Below are 20,542 nucleotides of genomic sequence, written 5' to 3'. Positions count from 1 at the left end.
GTCCCACAGAAGTGTGAGGAAGTTGGGGGAAATGCTGTCCCCTCGGGAAACACCAAGCCTGGAGCCTCCATACTGGTCCCAGGAGGAGGGGGCTGTGTCCGGTGGCCACGGGGGTCCAGAGATTCATGGCCCTTGGGTTGCCCCAGATGAGGCTGCCAGCAAATAAAAGTACAAGACACCCAGATATTTTATCCGGCTGCCCCTGTCCCTGATTCTTGCTGCCACACCGTGCTGCCTTCCTCCAAGGGCTCTGCTCAGACTTAGCCTTCTGGGCCTTGCGGAGATCCTCGTCAGGATCTCAGGCCAGGTTAACACAAGCTGGTACGGAGGGTTCAAAGGCAGTCGGACACAGAGCTCCAAGGTGGCTCAGGAAGAGGCCTGGGGTTGCTGATCTTAAGTGAGAGAGCACTTCCTTACAGGGAGGGCAGAGCATTTCCCAGGTGATTGCTAACTGTCCTTTACCTTCACGTAGATGGGCTGTCCCCCGGCCCTGCGTCCTCGTGTGGTCCTTCGAGGGACACAGGCGACTCGTAAGTGCAGGATGCAGGGCTCATGGAGTAAACACCATGTGTCACTTCCTCTGCAAACATCGCACATCTGAGAAACTAATTTCCTTCTGCAGACACATCTTTCCCAGCTGTGCAGGCCCTCTGCGGGCTGGGGTCGGACTTAATAAAATAGAAGTGGTCAGGGCAGCTGGCTTTCAGTGGACTGAATGCCCCCAATATCACACTTCACAGTCAGAACGTCCCTGTGCTTCCGGAGGATATGGATTTGAGGGCATGTCCAAGTTTACTTCCCTGAGAAGGAACGCAGAGAAACAGACCTAGAATAGTGATTGTAAGAAGCATCGCTATTTTTTTTTTTTAAGTGTTTATTTATTTTGAGAGAGCAAGAGTGTGGCGGGGGGAGGGGCAGCAAGAGAGACAGAGAATCCTGAGCAGGCTCCGCTCTGTCAGCACAAAGCCGGAAGCAGGGCTTGAACTTACAAAATGTGAGATCATGACCTGAGCCAAGATCAAGAGTTGGAGGCTTAGACGCCTCAAGAAGCATCGCCATTTTGGGGCACCTGGATGGCTCAGTTGGTTAAGTATCCGACTTTGGCTCAGGTCATGATCTCTCTCACGGTTCGTGGGTTCGAGCCCCGTGTCGGGCTCTGTGCTGACAGCTCAGAGCCTGGAGCCTGCTTCGGATTCTGCATCTCCCTCTCTCTCTCTACCCCTCCCCTGCTCGTTCTCTGTCTCTGAAAAGTAAATAACTTGTTAAAAATATATTAAAAAAAAAAAAAGAAGCATTGCTATTTTATGTACCGACAGAAAAGATAAAATGCTGCCAGCTGTATTATACTAGTATTTGTAAGGTGCACAGTTTCAGGATGGTTAAACCGCGAAAAGTCGGGAATCTTAGAATCGGTGAGATACGGTATTAGGTTTCTCGTCTGCTCCATACTGGTGAAATGGAGCCATGGAATAGATAATCATCATAACAATCACAGTGATGTACTTATTAATTCTTTATAATGTAACAGTAACTTGACTTGAGCCATGAGCGTCACCCTTCTCCTTAACATTTAAGAAAAACTGGTCCCAAGTCAAGTGCATGGACCATGGGAGATCTAGTGAGGCTCTACTCCCACGTCTGGGGATTGCTCGGGCTCCAGTTTCCTACTTCTCCTGAATTCTCCTCCTGTTCCCACCATGCAGATAATTTTTACTTCTTTTTTTTTTTAAGTTTTTTTTTTTTAAACTAATCTCTGCACCCAATGTGGGGCTTGAGCTTACAACTCTGAGCTCAAGAGTCTCATGCCCCACCAATTGCACTAGACAGGTGCCCCATTTTTATTTCTTTATTTTATTTATTTATTTATTTATTTATTTATTTATTTATTTATTTAAAATGTTTTATTTTCAGTTTTTAACATTTATTTATTTTTGAGAGACAGAGCAGGAGCAGGGGAGGGGCAGAGAGAGGAGGGGACAACAGAATCTGAAGGAGGCTCCAGGCTCTGAGCTGTCAGCACAGAGCCCGATGTGGGGCTCAAACTCGTGAACCATGAGACCATGATCCGAGCCAAAGTCGGACGTTCAACCAACTGAGCCACCCAGGTGCCCCCATTTTTACTTCTTTAAAAAAAATGTGGTAAAATACACAGAAAGTTTACCATTCTAACCATTTTGTTTTTTTAAGTAGGCCCCACGCCACACTTGAACTCACGACCCTGAGATCAAGAGTCACATGCTCTGCAGATTGAGCCGTCCAGATGCCCCCCCCCATTTTATTATTTTATTTTTAAAAAAATATATTTATTTATTTATTTTGAGAGGCAGAGAGAGGGCATGAGTGGGCAGGGGCAGAGAAGAGGAGTGGGAGGGAGAGAGAATACCAAGCAGGCTCCACACTGTCAATGTAGAGCCCGATATGGGGTTTGATCTCACAAACCATGAGATCAGGACCTGAGCTGAAATCAAGAGTCAGACGCTTAACAGACTGACCCACCCAGATGCCCCCATTTATAATTATCTATTATTATTTTTAATTCTTCCAAGTTTTTTTTTTTGAAGTTTACTTATTTTGAGAGAAAGAGAGAGAGCACGTGGGCTCATGAGCAGGGTTGGGGCAGAGAGAGAGGGAGAGAGAGAGAGAGAGAGAGAGAGAGAGAGAGAGAGCATCTCAAGCGGGGCTTGGACTCATAAACTGGGACATCGTGACCTGAGCAGAAACCAACTAATTCTTCCAAGTTTTAACTTAAATTCAAGTTAGTTAAGATGTAGTGAAGATTGGTTTCAGGTGTAGGATTTAGTGATTTATCACTTATATACAACCCCCAGTGCTCATCATAACAAGTGCCCTCCTTAATGCCCATCCTCTATTTAGCCCCTCCCCTCCCCCAGCAACCCTCAGTTTGTTCTCTGTCGTGAAGAGTATCTTCTAGTTTGCCTCCCTCTCTGTTGTTATCTTATTTTAGTTTCCTTTCCCTTCCCCTATGTTCATCTGTTTTGTTTCTTAAATTCCACGTACGAATGAAATCATATGGTATGTGTCTTTCTCTGACCGACTTATTTCACTTAGCATAATAAACTCTAGGTCCATCCACGTCGTTGCCCTCTAGCCATTTTAAATTCGATGGTGTTCAGTATATTTCCACTGAATTCTTGCTTCCCCTGCATCTTTCCTTCTGTGCATGATTTCTTTTCTCTGCCCTGTGTGGAGTCTACAGAAGAACCCAGGCACATTTCCCTTGATTCTCCAACCAGCTGCAAACACAGGCTGTTGAGTGTAGCCGATGTTTGCTGAACTTCTAATTTTTTTTTTCAACGTTTATTTATTTTTGGGACAGAGAGAGACAGAGCATGAACGGGGGAGGGGCAGAGAGAGGGAGACACAGGCTCCAGGCTCCAGGCTCCGAGCCATCAGCCCAGAGCCTGACGCGGGGCTCGAACTCCCGGACCGCGAGATCGTGACCTGGCTGAAGTCGGACGCTTAACCGACTGCGCCACCCAGGCGCCCCTGTTTGCTGAACTTCTGAAGGAGTCAGAGGGGTATAGCCCGCCCAGCATCACCTCTAATGCTCTGTCTTCTTCCAGCCTCTGGGAGACACTGGCTGTCTAGCCTCGAGTCTGCTCCTAAGGGGTTCCAGAACTTTCTCTTCTCTTCTTCTCAGGTCTTCCTGCCAGCTCCTCCTTGGGTGGCCTCCTCTCAACTTTATCATACAGAGCAATTTTCCTCTCTCTTCTTCTCCACTAGTTCACTCCTACCATCCTGGACTTTTCACCATTAGCAGGTATTTTCTCCACAAAGACCACCTTGCCCCAAGAGTGATTATCGTGCCATTTCCTCCATCAGGCGGAAGCCTGCCCTTCTGTCAGAGATTTGTCATCTGGCTGCTGTAACTTGGCTAGTCTGTCGTCTCTAGTCTCAGAGCTCACGTTATGCAGCCAGGGTCAGATGTGTGGAAAGCCAAGTGGCAAGCAGTAACTGCCATGCTCCAATCAGGGGGAGCTCCGAACCTTCCAGAGCAGAGAGGAGGAGTCCTAACTCATTCAAGGCCTCAGGCTGCAGGTTGATGTGGCCGAGTTCCCGTTCTTCCATCTGGTGCTTTCTCCCTAATTTCCCTCTGGGAATCACACCTCTCCTGCTTCACCCCGTTTGGTTTGGTTTGTGCTGACCCCATCCCCAGGCTTCAAGAATTTCTGGGTTCAGGGACAGGCATGGGACCCAATCCAGGCCACTGAAAAACCCTGGGCCTTGTCTGGAGCTATTGGCTCAGAGATGCTCTTACTTGCTGGGGCTGCTCACTGATAGGATGTGAGCCTGGAGACGCCGGGGGTAGTCCGGTCACCCCAAGAAGCCATCCTACTGGGGAACAAGGGCAAGTTGGAGGAAACCAGCAACAAAAGTAGGAGACTGATGACCAGATACCAGACCTAAAGCGGCTTGAGTTAGGCTTTTGTGGATTACCACTCTAAGAGCCCTGCCTAACAGGGCAGTTATGGAAGGCTGCAAAGAGGAGGTGACAACTGACTAGGGTCTTGAAGGATAAGCAGAAGTTTGCAGGCAGAGAAGCTGAGAAGCACGTTCTGGGCAGAAAGGGCAGCGCATGTGCAGGTGAGAAGGTGAACGTGGTGGGAAGACACAAGGCAGGAGACTGGCGATTTGGGTGGCAGCTGGATGGCGGAAGGCTGCCGTACTGGGATTTTTCTCCTGCCAGTTATGATTCCCCATACTGCAGATGAAGGAACGGGGCACTAGTGAGGTGTTGGGCCGAAGGTTTACATTTTAGTGTCCCCGCCAAGAGTGCCACACAGGCTGTGAGGCTGAGCCCCTCCAGGCATGCAGAGGAAAGGTTTGCCTAGGCAGCCACTGGGCCAATAGGTATGGCAACGAAGGGACAAGGAGCCAACTTTGGCTGGGAACATACTCAGCCCCTGGTCCCCTTCTGCGTCCTTCCAGCCTAGTTTTTTGAGAGCATAGAGGGTGAGAAATTCAGGTGAGTGGGGTTAGCTTGGGGCGGGGGGTGGGTTCTCTACTGGGCTGCACCTTACAATCACCTGGGATACTTCCAAAGCTCTAGCTGTCCAGGCCAGCACGGACCAATTCAATTAGCATTTTGAGGGAAGGGCCCTGTCCTGGTTCAAAGCCTCTGCAGGTGATTTTAATGGACACCAGTATTGAGAGCCATTGGCTTAGGGCAGTGGTTCCCAATCCCCGGGTGAGCTTGTTAAACTACAGGTTGCTGGATCTCATCCCGCACTTTTGGACCAATTAGAGTCTGGGGGAGGAGTCTGAGAATTTGCATTCCAAGAAGAGCCCAGGTGCTGGTACTGCTCCCGAACACACCCTGGGAATCACTGGCTTAGTCCAAGTCTCCTTAGAAGCCACTTTGAGTGAGTGCAGGTTCCGGGTCCCTTCCAGACTTGGATCCGGGACGCGTGGCTCTGGCCTCTGGTTCTGGCTCTGCCGCTCTCTGACCCTGGATTGGTCACATCCTTCTCCGAGCATTGGACAAACATATCGCTCAAGCACCTCTTAAGCTCTAAGAACCTTTGTTGAGTCTGTGGTCCTCAGACACTTCAGTCTGGGTAAGATGCGGGGACCTGGAGTGGTTTGGGGATTGGTGGGGGGTGGGGGGGGCTGGCAGCCTGGGTCTCTTCTGAGGTGGGTCAGGTTGGGCCGGAGGCCAGTGGGCACTGAGGGACGAACAAGGCAAGCCCTGTAATCCTCTGGGTGCTTTGCTGGAGGAGGAAAGGATGAGGGATGGATGTTCCCAGAGATCCATGGCTGAGTGGTGCCAGTTTTCCATCAGAGGAAAGACAGTTGAGAGAGTAGGGGAGAGAACGAATACTTGAGCTTTGTTTGTGGGCTGGGCCCTGTGCCTGCGTAATCCTCCAGCTGCTTTGTGGTGTATCCTCCCCGCTTCGCACGACGCTGGGGCTTGGAGAGGCTCAGCCAACTACCGAGCCACATGGCTAGTTTGCAGAGGATCTAGATTTTGAACCCGGGGCTCTGTGAGTCTGCAAACACCTGCTCCTCCGACTGGCCTGGCATCCTGGGTGGCGGCCTATTCCATTTGGGCAGGCCTCACTGTGGCGGAAGCCACTCCATAAGTGAGGGTCCCCGTCCTTGTGCCCTTACCTGGAAGTGCTAAGGAACCTGGGCCAAGTCCCTGCTTCTCTCTGGGCCACTGTAATAGGGTTCTCCGGAGAAATAGAACCAATGGTGTGTGTGTGTGTGTGTGTGTGTGTGTGTGCGTGCATGTGTGAACGGACAGGGAATGAGATTTATTGTGAAGAATTGGCTCCTGTGACTATGGAGGCTGGCAGGTCCCAGGACCTGTGGGGTGAGTTGGCAAGCTGGAGACCAGGAAGAGTTGATGCTATGGTTCCAGGCCGAGCCTGAAGGCTGGGTAACCAGGAGAGCCCATGCTGTCGTTTCATTCAGAAAGCCAGCAGGCTAGGGGCGCCTGGGTGGCGCAGTCGGTTAAGCGTCCGACTTCAGCCAGGTCACGATCTCGCGGTCCGTGAGTTCGAGCCCCGCGTCAGGCTCTGGGCTGATGGCTCGGAGCCTGGAGCCTGTTTCCGATTCTGTGTCTCCCTCTCTCTCTGCCCCTCCCCCATTCATGCTCTGTCTCTCTCTGTCCCAAAAATAAATTAAAAAACGTTGAAAAAAAAATTAAAAAAAAAAAAAAAAAAAGAAAGCCAGCAGGCTCGAGACCCAGGGGAGCGCCGACGTTTCAGTTTGACTCCGAAGGCAGGAAAAAAGCCAATGTCCCGGTTCGATGGCAGAATTCCCTCTTCTTCCTGGGGGGGTCAGCCTTTTGGTTCTATTCCGACCTTCAAGTGACTGGGTGAGGCCCACTCACACTGGGGAGGATAATCTGTTTTACTCAGTCTAAAATGCGGCTCTCCTTCAAAACCACCCTCACAGAAGCACCCAGAATGTTTGGCCAAGATCTGGGCATCCCATGGTCCAATCAAGTCGACATCTGAAAGTAACCATCACAGCCACTTAGCGATAAGCAAAGGGGGTCATTCAGCCAGTGGCCGGTCGGTGTCCAGGCTGAGGGGTGTGTGTGAATCTCCTAACCTCTTGAGGTCTGCATACAAAGGTCCTGGGAGACTCACAGGAAGCTGTTTTTCCACCGCTGTAAGCTGGTCCTGTTCAGGCATTGTCTGGAAGGTGACCTCGGCTGTCCAGTGTCTTGTGTGTGTGTGTGTGGGGGGGGGGTGGTGGGGATTAATGACCCTTCCGTCTACTTCTGTGTAAGGTGTCCCAACTTGCTCACCCCTCCCAGCCGTCCCACACCCTTAGGTTCTGACATCATCTTGCTTCCACCATCTTTCAGTGGCTTTTCCGCTGATCCGTAAGCAACACCTTGACATTTAAGCTTTGTTAAGGAAAAAAAACCCCTTTTGTCAAAGCAGACTTGTGTGTCTTTTATGGTTGTTCCCACGCTGTCTCTCACTGGGTTTGATATAATTTGGTGTTTTCAGAGCTGAGTCGGTGAGGATGAGGAGGATGGGTGGAAGGTGCTGAGAAAGCCCCACGGGAGATGAGTTTTGAAAGTCCGGGGGCTGCCTGGGAGGGGTCGGTTAAGTGTCTGACCTCGTCTCAGGTCATGATCTTGTGGTTCTTGGGTACAAGCCCCACGTCAGGCTCTGGGCTGACAGCTCAGAGACTGGAACCTGCTTCGGACTCTGTGTCTCTATCTCTCTGCCCCTCCCCCACTCATGCTCTGTCTTTCTCTCTCTCAAAAATAAATAAACATTAAAAAAAATTAAAAGCAAGGAAAGGGGTGCCTGGGTGGCTCAGTGGGTTGAGCTCCCGACTCTTGATTTCGGCCCAGTGGGTTCGAGCCCCCTGTCGGGCTCTGTGCTGGAGGCATGGAGCCTGCTCGGGATTCTCTTTCTCTGTCCCTCCCTGGCTCGTGTTGCGCACGCGTGCTCTCTCTCAAAATAAATAAACTTAAAAACCATTAAAAGCAGGAAAAATGTAGGAAGTAACAATATATGAAGATAATATTGTGCAGAGTTATTGGCATACCTGGTGTTTGAAGAAGTGAGGCACTGGGGGCACTTCACAGAGGCATCGGTGTGCCTGGCTGAGGAGGTGGGGCATGTGTAGGGCCGTGGGCACAAATGGCAGCTGGTGTGGTTGGGAGACCGGTTATGTTGGGCAAGTAAGTTGAGTCTAATGGGAACCCAGTTTCTTCCTGTTAGAGATGTGATATGTGAACATGGAAAGGGAAGGCTAGAAAGATCCCTGAGTGCTAGATAGGTATGACCTCCTTGACCTACGTGTACTTACAAACACATTAAAACCATGATTTTAATGTATATATGCAGACATATGTAAATATATAGTGATAGGGGTTTGTATGTCTATTTACAGAGGGCCTAGAAGCGATGACATTCTAGCAGCGATGAACACACCAAGGTCCCGGGTCTTGGCTTCCAAAGACCGTTCTCCACTAAAGTGAGTCAGGTCTTCTTGGAGAAAGTGCTACTTCTAGAAATGCAGCAGAGAAAGGACGAGTCTGAAACATCTTGTGCCAGGAAATCTGGTAGAGTTCAGTCAGAAAGTATGGTAGGGATCAAAGAATGAGGAGGACATATGAGAGGGATCAGCAGGAAGGGGCTCTTATCCATCAGATCTGTGGGTAATTTGTGCATCAATATTAATAATGAGAGTATGGAATAAAAATCGCTGAATAAAGCAGGAATGTGTGAGTCCACGTTGATATATAAATAATAAAGAAGGGAAAGCTATTTCTTGCAAGAGATCACCAATGACTATGTGTAGACATTTTGGAAACGAGGTAAGTCAAAAGGAAGCAACGTTCTAGTCGTGGTTGACTCAGGCTGGAGTTGTCAATGATGCTATAATTGGCAGGTGGATGAGGAACAGGCTATCAGTGTCCCCAGAAAATATTTATCAGTTACAAAGGCCAAAATGGTGACTGTCTGGGAGAAAAACTGGACAGACACCAACTCGATCAGGTGATCAAAATGAGCCCTACCAGGGGCACCTGGGTTAAGCGTCTGACTTCGGCCAGGTCATGATCTCGCGGTTCGTGTGTTCGAGCCCCGAGTCGGGCTCTGTGCCGACAGCTCAGAGCCCGGTGCCTGCTTCCGATTCTGTGTCTCCCTCTCTCTCTGCCCCTCCCCGGCTCGTGCTCTGTCTCTCTTGCTCTCAAAAATAAATAATGCATAAAAAAGAAATTAAAAAACAATTAGCCCTATCAGCGCCGGGTAAGTGGTCATCATGGGTCCAAGAATGCCTGGCCTGAGGAAACAGTAGGCCTCGGGGTGAGGGTTGCCCTAGAAAACGAAAGGCTTGGGGACGCCTGGGTGGCTCAGTCGGTTGAGCGTCCGACTTCAGCTCAGGTCACGATCTCGCGGTCCGTGAGTTCGAGCCCCGCATCGGGCTCTGGTCTGATGGCTCAGAGCCTGGAGCCTGCTTCTGATTCTGTGTCTCCCTCTCTCTCTGTCCCTCCCCCGTTCATGCTGTGTCTCTCTCTGTCTCAAAAATAAATAAACGTTAAAAAAAAAATTTAATAAAAAAAAAAAAACGAAAGGCTTGTACTCTTTTTTTTTTTTTTTTTTTTTTTGCGTAGCTGTTGAGGAAAGACTTGACATGGGAGAAAATGTTGCAGTGTGAAGGAGCCTGGAGAGCCATGACTAAATGCCACGTGTGTCCCTAGATTGGACCAGAAGGGACAAGGACATTGTTGGTGGGGACACTTGGTGAAACTTGAACGGGGCGTGCGCTGATGGTGATGTGCGTCAGTGTTGACTTCCTGATTCGCACGGTTATGCGGTGGTTCTGTTAGACTGCCCTCGTTTTCAGGAAAGACCCCCTGGAGGACTGAGGGGTCCTGGGATATCTTATCTGCAGCTTGCTCTCCAACGGTTCAGAAGAAGACCAATGATTGTACTTGATGTGTGTGGAGAGAGTGAGTGTGCGATGTGACGAAACCGAGGTGGCAGAATGTTAAGGGTGGGGAACTCGGGTAAGAGGAGGATGTTCTGTGTATTTTTCTTGTAACTTCCTGTTAATCCTTTCAAAATGATTCTTTAAAAGATTAAAGAACCCCACTCCTAGCGTGGCCAACTCACAGGGAACTGTAAAACATTTTAGAGCATTTCTCTCCAGCTTTTTTAATGTGAATTTTTATGTAGTTAAAATCGTGTTCTATATACAATTTTATATCCTACTGTATCACTTAAAATGGTAACATAAACATTTCCCTGTGTGTTATTACAAACGCCCCATAAACATTGTTTTTAATGGCCGCATTATACCCCCACTGAGAGGTTGTATCAAAACTAACCGTTCTAACTATGGTCGAGCAGTATTCAGGTTATTTAAAAAAAAAAAAAATTACAGGGGCACCTGGATGACTCTGTTGGTTAAACGTCCAACTTTGGCTCAGGTCACGATCTCGCGGTTTGTGAGTTCAAGCCCCACACTGGGCTCTGTGCTGACAGCTCGGAGCCTGGAGCCTGTTTCCGATTCTGTGTCTCCCTCTCTCTCTCTGCCCCTCCCCCGCTTGCGATCTGTCTCTGTCTCTCAAAAATAAACATTAAAAATTCTTCACTCTGTTGTTAGGTGAGGAGTGATGATTTATTGTCTTATTGTGTATTCCCTTCATTTCTAGAGATGTCGAAAATTTTACTAGTAGTTTGTTAAACCAAGTTGTGGTTCTTCGTTGATGTCACCATGCTTTTCTTTGGCTCATTGAGGCTGGAAGCGTCTCCAAGGACTGGGGCCAAGCGACCTTTGTATCTCAAGTCCTCCGCTTATGACCGGCAGCCCCTGGTGTTCATGTCTGGCTTTTCTGGAACAATCTGACCTCAAAGTTGCTCATGTGCTGGTTGATTTTTCTTCTTCTCACCGGGGACTCTTTGGGGAGCCACAGTTATCTGGCTTAGCCTGGGCCACTTTCCCATTAAGTCCTTCTGGTTGGTTCTAACTCCCTGGCTTGTGAGCCACTGTGACCCACTTTGATCGTGTTAGATGTTTTCCCTCTTTTGTCATTTTTGAAAAACAGGATTTTTGATTTTCCCCCCTCTGATTATTAAAGGCAATATATAATGCATAATCACTATACAAGATGTAAAAAAGACCATGTCCTCCATAGTCCTATAATCCAGATTTATCTGGTGTTAATATGGGGAATATTTTCTTCCAGATATTTTCCATGTACATGGGTATAGATTAATTCTTACAAAAAATGGGCTCATCTAATGCTTGATTAAAAAACATCTTCTTAAAGTTTGTTTTTAAAAGTTAGCAGTACATCTTAAGATTTATATACACACTTTGTATTCAGCCCTCTTTTGGGTTAACACAAATGTTAACTTGTCCAAACATCAACCTCCTTTCACTCCTATGTTAAAAACAAATTTCTGCTTGTGATGCACCACCTTTCAGAACCACAGTGAAGACACGTACGTGCGCACGTGTGATTAAGAAAATATCGCTTAACAAATAATATCCTGGGGCCCAAAAGACACATTCTGAAAAGGTAAGAAGTTGGGGGGAACCCCAGATCATATCTGGTCCTTAAAACCTTTAAGAATCAGCCACAATCCCCACTAGGCCTTATTGGTTACCAATCCACTTCACTAAGCACTGCATAGGGCTTGAGCAATCCTTTTCATTTGTAAACATTTTCTTTTTTTTTGCTCAGATCGTAAGTTTTAATTAATTTTAACATGGCAACATTCACAACCTACCACCGACATCATGGACTTCCCAATGTGTTCGAGATTACAGATTGGAAGTGGAATGAAACCGTGTTTCCAGCTGACAAGTGGCTCCACGGGGCATGGGGTGTTTCACAGTAAGCTTGCGATCCCCAAACCAGGGAACCGTAGTGGACAGAGACAACCGGGGAATATTTATCTGCATACAGGCTGGAATCTGTACTTAAGTAGATGGTGATCTGAAGGAGTACACACTGTAACTGGCAAGAATGTTTTCTCGGACTCACAGTAGTATTCTAGTCACCGTCTGATGAAAAAGGAAAGTATGGAGTGGCCTCATTCATATAGGAAAGTAGCCTTTTTCTTAAATTTTAAAATTATTATTTTTTTTATTTTAGAGAGGGAGTGTGTGAGCTGGGGAGAGGGGCAGAGAGAGAGAGGTGGGGAGGGAGACAGAGAGAGAATGAATGAGAATGAATGTTAAGCAGGCCCCATCCTTAGCATGGAGCTCAACGCGGGGCTCAATCCCATGACCCTGGAGATCATGACCTGAGCTAAAATGAAGAGTCGGACGCTCAACTGATTGAACCACCCAGGCGCCCCAATATAGGAAGATATCCTAACGGCCAGTACCAAGGTAGCAAACTGAGCCCGAGAAATTAGGATTCCTATCAATAACCTGTAACGGTGACATTAAGGATAAAAGTTCCGTGTGTGAAGGCTTTGGAGAGCTGGATCTCCAAAACCTAAGAACTGAAATCCAAATTACTATAAACAGATACAATAATTTTGACACATGGAAGCTTTGGGGTTTTAGAGAAATTCGGGTAATAATTTAAACAAGCTCTTATGGAAACCGGAGAAAGAAAGAAAGAAAAAAAAAACAACCCGTAAAGACAATAACTTGAGAAAATAAACCTGCAGTAGTGATGAAATCGAACACCTAAATATTCCAAGATCCCTGAAATAGGATATAAGGGATATGTTTATCAAAAGGTAAACAGTGAAGAATGCTAGGGAAATACATAAAGGGTCCATACCATAGCTTTATGTTTTTGGATTTAGTCTGATAGTCGTTCCCCCTTGTTCCGTGTGTGAAGATATTTCGTCTTTTCCCCAAGTCTCCTCCAGCCGGCAGACGGCTACCCTCTGGGGTCTGGTTTGTTTGTGGTAACTGGTCCAGCAGAGAGCAGTTCTGCGAAGGATGAGTGGGCATGTTTTACACTTAAATTTCAGTTCCAGTACATCTGCTACCGCCCTGCTTCATCTGATTTTCTGTCACCTGCCTTCTCCAGTGTTTCCTCCTTGGCTGATTGTTGTCCTTCTGCCTTATTTGGTTTTCGAGCTTCCAATGCTCTACCTTCTGATTCCTCGTGTTTCACCAAAACGCTGTGGAAATGAGCTCTGGGTCTTTTGCACAACAGTGGGCTGACCCTGGGCTGTGTCTTACCTTCAGGGCTTTCCTCTGCATACTTCCTCGGTGTGGCCGCCTCCAGATCGAAGGGGCCAGTCGGACGGCCACTGCCCAAGGTCACCCCGGGGGCTTCCGCTTAGCTTGTGCTCAGCCATCCTGGCCGGGCCAGCGGGACCGCTGGGCTCATTTTGTAGCTTGGGTGTTCGTGTGGGTTTTGACTCAGAAAAACGTCTTGTTCCATCCCCTGGCAGTGAAGGTGGTGGAAGCCGATGTTTGTGGAGTGCCACGCATTCTGCCAAGTGGCCCGGATGCCAGGTTTCAAGCACTCTTACGCAGTAGGTGCTATGCCTCTCCCCTTCCAGACTGAGAAACTGAGTCACAGAGGAGTTGATTTCTCCAGCGTAATACCTTAATAAGTGACGGAGCTGGGACTTGAGCGCAGATCTGACTGCACTCATAACCACTCAGATGTGGCCTTTCTTCCTGCCTATGGCCAATAGCAGCATTTTGGTGTGTGCCTTTTCGGGCTGCCTGTGCACAATCTCGCACACATGCTCACGCATTCTCTCTCTCACACACATACACTCTCTGTCTCTCACACACACCCCCTCTCTCTATCTCTCCCCATCTGTCTCCATCTCTGTCACTCACACAGAGGCATGTGCATTTTTATCCTACTGGAATATTATATATGTTGTCTCCTCGCCTATTCCCCACTCACTCGCTTTAAGAAGGGGCCTTTAAGAAGCCCTTATATCTCAAGCCCATCTGGGCAGGGTCCTCCAGGCCTCTCTCCACCACCCCTCGCCCCCTCCAGTGCAGCTTAGAGCATGAGCCACAACGGGAAGGTCTAGACAACACCTGCATGGTGACCCTGCAGGCCACAGGCTGGGTGTTCTGTGTGTCCCCAGATCTTGGTTTTGGCAGCCTCGGAGTGGCTCTGGGGACCCATACACTGATTACGGCTCAAATGGTGGCAAGAGATGGGCAATCTCTGGTGGCCGAGGGGCCCGCTCTCCTATGCCACTTCTCTCCAGCTTCTTCAACTCCACAGGAAGGCTTCTAACCTTGGCTTCGTGACTTTTTGTTTTTCCTTTCCATAGAATTTGTTCTTACAGTAATTGGAAGAAAATAAAAATCATTGTAGAAATGAGGAAAGCAAAGAAGAAGAAATCCCAGAAGCACCCATGCCCCCCCAACAGCTGCCAACAAGTGATTTCTGACGGCGACTTCCTAGTCCAGAGAGAGGTTGTCCTGTAATTTGCTTGAACTACCAACAATGGGGAAATGGCTATTAGTTCTATCATTATATATAATGCGCTCTGTGCACAGGGATTTTAATGGCTATTAAGATTGTTACATATATTCTTAGAAGTGGAATTCTTAGAAGAGGTTTCTTCTCAGAAGTAGAAGTACTGGGTCAAGGTTTTTGAAACATTTGACCAAATGGAAGAAGACTTGTACCAATGTGTACTCCCACCAGAGGTAAAAGGAACAGTCGTGACTCCCTGATGAGTCAGGTGACACTGGGCCCTGTGGAGTTAGTAGGTTTCTTTGTGTGTGTGTGTGTGTGTGTGTGTGTGTGTGTGTGTGTGTGTGTTTCTGTTGGATTTTTTTTTTTAAGTTTACATCAAATAAGTTAGCATATAGTGCAGCAATGATTTCAGGAGTAGATTCCTTAATGCCCCTTACCCATTTAGCCCACCCCCCCTCCCACAACCCCCTCCAGTAACCCTCAGTTTGTTCTCCATATTTAAGAGTCTCTTCTGTTTTGTCCCCCTCCCTGTTTTTACATTATTTTTGCTTCCCTTCCTTTATGTTAATCTGTTTTGTCTCTTAAATTCCTCATGAGTGAAGTCGTATTATATATGTCTTTCTCTGACTAATTTCGTTTATCATAATACCCTCTAGTTCCATCCACGCAGTTGCAAATGGCAAGATTTCATTCTTTTCAATTGCCAAGTGATACTCCTTTGTATATATATACCACATCTTCTTTATCCATTCATCCATCGATGGACATTTGGGCTCTTTCCATACTTTGGCTATTGTTGATAGTGCTGCTATAAACAGGGGGGTGCATGTGTCCCTTTGAAACAGTATACCTGTATCCCTTGGATAAATACCTAGTAGTGCAATTGCTGGGTTGTAAGGTAGTTCTATTTTTAATTTTTTGAAGAACCTCCTTACTGTTTTCCAGAGAGGCTGCACCAGTTTGCATTCCCACCAGCGGTGCAAAAGAGATCCTCTTTCTCCGCATCCTCGCCAACTGTTGTTGCCTGAGTTGTTAATGTTAGCCGTTCTGACAGGTGAAGGGGGTATCTCATTGTGGTTTTGATTTGTATTTCCCTGATGATGAGTGATGTTGAGCATGCTTTCATGTGTCAGTTGGCCACCCGGATGCCTTCTTTGGAGAAGTGTCTATTCATGTCTTTTGCCCATTTCTTCACTGGATTATTTGTTTTTTGGGTGTTGAGTTTGATAAGTTCTTTATAGATTTTGGATACTAACCCTCTATCTGATATGTCATTTGCAAATATCTTCTCCCATTCTGTCGGTTGCCTTTTAGTTTCCCTGATTGTTTCCTTCACTGTGCAGAAGCTTTTTATTTTGATGAGGTCCCAGTAGTTCATTTTTGCTTTTGTTTCCCTTGCCTCCAGAGACGTGTTGAGTAAGAAGTTGCTGCGGCCAAGATCAAGGTTTTTGCCTGCTTTCTCCTCTAGGATTTTGATGGCTTCCTGTGTTATATTAACGTCTGTCTTCCATTTTGAGTTTCTTTTTGTGTATGGTGTAAGAAAGTGGTCCAGGTTCATTCTTCTGCATGTCGCTGTCCAGTTTTCCCCGCACCACTTGCTGAAGAGACTGTCTTTATTCCATTGGATATTCTTTCCTGCTTTGTCAAAGATTAGTTGGCCATACGTTTGTGGGTCCATTTCTGGGTTATCTATTCTGTTCCATTGATCTGAGGGTCTGTTTTCGTGCCATGGAATTAGTAAGTTTCTTGTCACTGAAACCATTCAAGCAGAGGTTATTAGACTGATTCTCAGTGGGGGCATTGTCATCCCTTTATGGGTCATTTTGGAAGTGTGGGAGGATTAATTTTGGTTGTCCTAATGATTTGGGGATAAAGCATTTCCATTTATAGGGCAAGCCCTACAGTGTGTGGGACAGATCCATGCAATAAGAACCTTTCTTGCCTCTTCCCAAATTTTGAATATCCTGTAAGGAATTCATGTAGGTAAAAACAAAACAAAAAACCTGAGTCTGGAATCTAAAGCTGTTTTACATACAAATGTGATATTTTGTTTTGTTTTGTTTTACATTTTTAAAATACAAACTTGGCGCCTGGCTGGCTCAGTCAGTTAAATGTCTGACTTCAGCTCAGGTCACGATCTCATGGTCCGTGAGTTCGAGCCCTGCATCGGGTTCTGTGCTGACAGCTCAGAGCCTGGAGCCTGCTTCCGATTCTGTGTCTCTCTCTCTCTCTACTTCTACCCACCCCTCCCCACACATGCTCTGTTTCTCTCTCTCTCAAAAAAAAAAAACAAAAAAAACCCACTAAAATTAAAAAAAAAATACAAACTTAATTTTTTAGTACCCAGAATATATAAAAAACTTATAAACCTTAACACCCAGGAGCGCTTGGCCACCTCAGTCAGTGGGGTAAGTTTGAGCCCCACATTGGGTGTAGAGATCACTTAAAAATCTTAACAACTAAATAAAACCCCACACCCAAAACACAAATAATCCAGTTAAAAATAGGCAGAAGGCATGGATGGACATTTCTCCAAAGAAGACCTTCAGATGGCCAACAGACACATGAAAAAGTATTCATCATTGCTCACCATCAGGGAAATGCAAATCAAAAAACTACCATGAGCTATCACCTCACACCTGTCAGCATGGCTAAAATGAACAACAGGCGTTGGCAAGGACGTGCAGAAAAAGGAGCCCTCCTGCACTGTTGGTGGGAATGCAACTGGTACAGCCACTGTGGAAAACAGTATAGACGTTCTTCGAAAAGATAAAAATAGAACTATCCCATGATCCAACAATCCCACTGCTGAGTATTTACCCAGAGAATGCCAAAACACTCATTCAAAGGGATATGTGCACCCCTGTGTTTATTGCAGCATTATTTACAATAGCCAAGGTATGGAAGCAGCCCAAGCGCCCACTGATAGGTGGATGGATAAGGATGGGGGTATATTGATCTGTACACGCACACAATGGAGTCTTATTCAGCCATAAAAAGAATGAAATTTTGGCATTTGCAACGACATGGATGGAACTAGGGAGTATCACGCTAAGTGAAATAAGCCAGAGAGAGACAAGTACCATATGATTTCACTCGTACGTGGTATCTAAGAAACAAAACAAGGGAGAAAAGACACAAATCAAGACACAGCCTCTTAATTATAGAGAACGAACGGATGGTTACCCGAGCGGGGGTGGGGATGGGCTGGGTTACATAGCGATGGAGATTAAGGAGGGTGCTTGTGGTGGTGAGCACCAGGTGATGTATGGAATTGTCGAATCACTATATCGTACACCTGAAATGATCACCACGCTGTATGTGAACTGGAATTAAAAACTTAAAAAAATACAGACTTAATTTTTCAGAAGTGTAAGTGGTGGGCAAAACAAGAAAGATGATACCTGGTGTTGTTTGCAGTTTGAACAGGAGTGGACCATCATTTTGGAAACTCACAGTCATGGTGGCGATGATGCTTCTAATTTTGGGGTTGCCGACACCCCAAAAGTGTAACTGCCCGTATTGGTAGCTGTTGACTCCTGGTTCAATACACGATACACACATAGTAGGTACATTTACACATAGTAGGTACATTTACACATAGTAGGTACATTGTATTCTGAATGTCAAATGCTAAGTTGAATCCCATGCAATTTTCACAGATGAGAAACAGTTCTATAGCTGCAATTTCATATGGTTCAACTTAGTATTTTTTTTAATTAAAAATAATTTTTTTTATGTCTATTTATTTTTGAGAGACAGACTGAGCGGGAGAGGGGCAGAGAGAGAGAGAGAGACGCAGAATCGGAGGCAGGCTCCAGGCTCCGAGCTGTCAGCACAGAACCAGATGTGGGGTTCGAACTCACGAACTGTGAGATCATGACCTGAGCTGAAGTCGGACGTTTAACCGACTGAGCCACCGAGGCGCCCCTCAACTTAGTAGTGAAGAGTGTCTAATTTCCAACCTTACTCCCTCCTTGTTTATGTAAGCCTCTCTCTATCGTGTGCCCAAGCATTCACATGTTGAAATGTTATTTTATTACTGTCCTTTTATTTTTTGTTTCAGTGGCAAACACAGCATTTGGTTCTCTTGAGTTGCGTGTAAATGGGTCGCTTTGTCACAAGGTTTCATTTTAGCAAGGTAAAGGAGGTATTAAAAATGTGTATAAAAAGGGAGTGTGGGGTCCGATAAAGCTGAGAAATACCAGGTTAGACATTTGCCTTCTAAATTTTTTTTAATGTTTATTTTTGAAAGAGTGAGAGACAGAGCATGAGCAGGGGGAGGGGCACAGAGAGAGGGAGACACAGAATCCGAAGCAGGCTCCGGGCTCTGAGCCGTCAGCACAGAGCCCGACGCGGGGCTCAAACTCACGAACCATGAGATCATGATCTGAGTTGAAGTTGGACGCTTAACTGACCGAGCCACCCAGGCACCCCTAGGCATTTGCCTTCTGAAGGCAGGACCCGTAACCCCCTACTCCACATACGTGCCCTGCTGGAGAACTTCAACACTGCAGCTAACCATGTTCTTTTACGGTGGGCGGGTCTGCGCCCCACGGAGTTCTTTACATAGGTCTGAGTGCGGAATTGTGGGGGGGGGGACCCACAAGCATCTCCTGGGGCCCTTACGCGAGACCCCTCCTTTCTTCCCCCTCATAGCAACTTTGTGAGGAAGGGGGGACTAGCCAGACCTTGCAGACTGAGGAAACCAAGGCTCAGAGTGATTCAGATGCTTGCTCAAGATGAGAGAGTAAATAGCGGAGCAGGGATCTGCACTAACTTCTACGGAAGTTAGCGTAGTAGCATGGCCAGGTGAAACACAAGATGCTCAGCAGAGTTCAAATTTCAGATCAACAATGAATCTTACTGTGACAGTGTAAGTATGCCCCCAAATTATTGCCTGGGACATACTTTTTTTTTTTTTTTTTTTTTGCCTGGGACATACTTACACTAAAGGATGATTTCTTCTTGATGTAAGTTGCAGAATTAACACAATTTAGTTGTCCTCAATTATTGTTAAATCTGGTAATCTTACTATGCTCTGTGCTCTTTATGTTCTATGCCCTGCCATTTTCCTTCCTTTTCTGTCTCAGAATGTTGATCCCTAGATTTTTATTCTGAAAATGTCTCTCGAGCTTCAATGTGACCCCAGGGGAGGCAGCCGGATGTTAGAGCCCTTTACTGGGGTTTGTGGGGGCCTGGCCCTGATTGTGGAAGAGATACATCTTTCTCATCTCTGAACTGGAGAGTTGAAATACACCATCTCAAGGGTCACAGGATATTTCCTGGGCTCTTGGTCTGCATCGATGAACAAAGCTGACCAAGTTCCCTTTACTTGGGGAGCTAACATTGTGACGGGGGAGAGACCAACAATAAATGACACATAGTAAACACTATACTTGTTCCGCACCTCGTGTGGGTCAGGCCCGGAGCTGGGGACTTTACAAGCCTAGGTTCCTCCGGTGAACTTTTTGCACCTGTCCTACCTGACATCCAGGGTTTGGCATGGTGCTGGCTCACTGTGGTTAGTAGGGGCAGGTCCAGGTTTTGTGGGGCTGGGGGCCCTCTTTAAGAAAAGTCTATAATCGATCCTTCCTGGGATCTCAGAAGGAGCCTGTGCCAGAGAGAGGCCGTGAAACTTCACCCCTGACAGCTTCACTGTAAATATGGCTCATTGATGATTATTGAATCCACAAACAGCCTTGTAAGGCAGTTTCCCCATGTACAACTGTGGATATTGAGGTTGAAAGAGGGGAAGGGACCTACCCAAATTTAGGCAACGTTGATGTGGTTCAGTAGGAAGAGAATGTGAGAAGCTCCTATGTTTTCATTGAGTCGCCCTTGTGTTGATTTCCTGGATAACTTTGGCCAAACGTCTTAACCAATCTGTAGCTTTTTATTCTTTTTAAGTTTATTTATTTATTTTGAGAGAGAGAGAGAGAGAGAGAGAGAGAAAGCACGAGTCAGGGAGAGGCAGAGAGAGAGAATCCCAAACAGTCTCTGAGCTGTCAGCACAGAGCCCGAAACGGGGCTCAAACCCATGAAAGGTGAGATCATGACCTGAGCCGAAGTTGGACACTTAACCGACTGAGCCACCCAGGCACCCCCACTTCCCTGAACATTTGTATTCTCCTCAGTAAAATGGAGAAAAAAATACTGCTTGGG

The 20,542-nt window shown here is 46.8% G+C and overlaps 1 long non-coding RNA gene across 2 annotated transcripts in view; it reads left to right on the top strand.

Annotated features, from left to right (window-relative positions):
• Positions 1-5,267: 5,267 nt before the first annotated feature.
• The window catches only part of LOC123381868, a 123,543-nt gene continuing 108,268 nt past the window's right edge, over positions 5,268-20,542 (top strand). For both annotated transcript variants that reach the window (XR_006589382.1, XR_006589381.1), the window contains exon 1: positions 5,268-5,579. This is a non-coding gene — a long non-coding RNA (uncharacterized LOC123381868). The remainder of the gene's footprint in view (positions 5,580-20,542) is intronic.

The sequence above is a fragment of the Felis catus genome, chromosome E1, assembly GCF_018350175.1.
Source record: "Felis catus isolate Fca126 chromosome E1, F.catus_Fca126_mat1.0, whole genome shotgun sequence".
NCBI lineage: Eukaryota > Metazoa > Chordata > Mammalia > Carnivora > Felidae > Felis > Felis catus.
The sequence above is the reverse complement of the archived record's forward strand: the minus strand, read 5'-3'. Positions and strand labels throughout refer to the sequence as shown.